At 36.6% G+C, this 1779-nt stretch overlaps 1 protein-coding gene across 7 annotated transcripts in view; it reads right to left on the bottom strand.

Moving 5' to 3' along the window:
• The window catches only part of Mettl8 (methyltransferase like 8), an 88866-nt gene that overhangs the window by 49097 nt on the left and 37990 nt on the right, over window positions 1–1779 (bottom strand). The gene's annotated exons all lie outside the window — the stretch shown is intronic.

The following is a 1779-nucleotide window of genomic DNA, read 5'->3' as shown; positions in this document are numbered from 1 at the left end:
TTCAATAATTAATACATTGCATATTGTTATCTTCTTAGTGGTTATTCATAGTACAAGATATAGACATGATAACCCTGTACTGCACTTTGTAGATCCTTTGTCAGTGTCAGCCATGCAGATGAGTCACGGCCATTGCTTGACCAATTTGTTCTCTGTAAAAGCCTAAAAGAATGTTTTCTCTCCATGTGACTCTCCTTAGGCACACTCTACATCATCAGTCACATTCCTGTGGCCCCATAATCTTCTTGATCAGACACTCTCCAAACACTATTAGTACAAATCTTCCTTCTAATTGGATTAAGAGAAAGTAGCTTTATATCTATACTATTTTGTATATACAGAATACAAAATGGTCATTCATTTGTATCCCCTTTTTTTGTTTAGTTTTGTCAGAGAAGGGTATTCCAGTCATTTAAATATTGTAGGCTTGTGAATTCAGCAAAATATTCCAATATGGTCCAGTAGTCCATAATAGTAGTGGGTTTTCCATAAGACTAGTAATGTCAGAAGTTGTTGATTTGAGCCTTTTACAGCTCAGCATATTAGGCCAGGGAGATGGCTCAGCAGATTAAGTGCTTGCCTGGCAAGCACAAAGGCCTGAGTTCAATCCCTGGTTACACAGCTCAGCATATTAATATGGCTTTACTTTTTATATTTCATTTTCATACTTTTCTGCTGGATGCTTAAGACCAAGATAAAGCAAGACCTATATAACAAGAAATGTAACTTTTGTATCTGATAAGGTCAGTCAAGTCCCCTTAGGATTTATCCTGAAACCCTGTACCGCACTTTGTAGATCCTTTATCAGTGTCAGCCATGTGGATGAGTCATGGCCATTGCTGGACCAATTTGTTCTCTGTGAAAGCCTGAGAGAATGTTTTTTCTCCATGGGACTCTCCTTAGGCACACTCTACATCATCGATCACATTCCTGTGTGGCACCATAATCTCCTTGATCAGAAAATTTGGGACACAACTGAGTTATATGATGTTACAGTACAGGTTCTCCTATGTCCTGAGTCTTCACTGACCTTGAAAGGCTAGGGCCAAAATGCTGTCTGTCCTTGCAGCCCTTCTTTTTCTCTAATTTTTGGTCTCCTAACTTAGGTTGTTAACCCTCCAAAAAGAAGCTTATTATTACCCTACAACATATACAGTTGGGTTTAACCTAACTGTCTGCATATCAAACATCTTAGGTGTAACATGGAATGGTATTTTCCATTAAGTATTGATATGTTAAACTTTAAGTCCCTACAGAATATGAAGAAAAAATTGAAAAAAAATTTAAAAATATGAATAAGCAATTACATATTTTTACACAGAAATTTAGAAATCTAACCATATACAGCATTGTAGCAGGAAAGTCCTGTGACTTTTTCTTGTCTCTTTTATTCATTTATTACCTTTTTTTAAAACAAACATTTACTTGAGAGACAGTGCAGCAATAATCTGTATGTCATGACAAGCAGTACATATTTCGAAGACCAGAATAACAGGCATTCCAAGCGTGACCCTTCTATTACATATTGCTATCTTCAGTACAGTTGCTTAGTTCAGAGGTATCAGCATATATAGTTAGTCAGGGTGAGAATCCTACTAATTTACTACTAGTTTCAAAACCTGCTGATGTTTCTCAGGATCACTGCCTTACCCATCTTGTGAGTATAAATGTATGGCTTTGCCCCTGTCATGTTTCCTAGCTTTTCTCCTTGCCCTCTCTTCATTGTCTAATCCTCAAGTTCTCACTTTCCTTTTAATTGTGTTATACTTTTCTATTTTT

Source organism: Octodon degus, unplaced genomic scaffold, assembly GCF_000260255.1.
Source record: "Octodon degus isolate 3935 unplaced genomic scaffold, OctDeg1.0 scaffold00065, whole genome shotgun sequence".
In the NCBI taxonomy this organism is placed as follows: Eukaryota; Metazoa; Chordata; class Mammalia; order Rodentia; family Octodontidae; genus Octodon; species Octodon degus.
The sequence above is the reverse complement of the archived record's forward strand: the minus strand, read 5'-3'. Positions and strand labels throughout refer to the sequence as shown.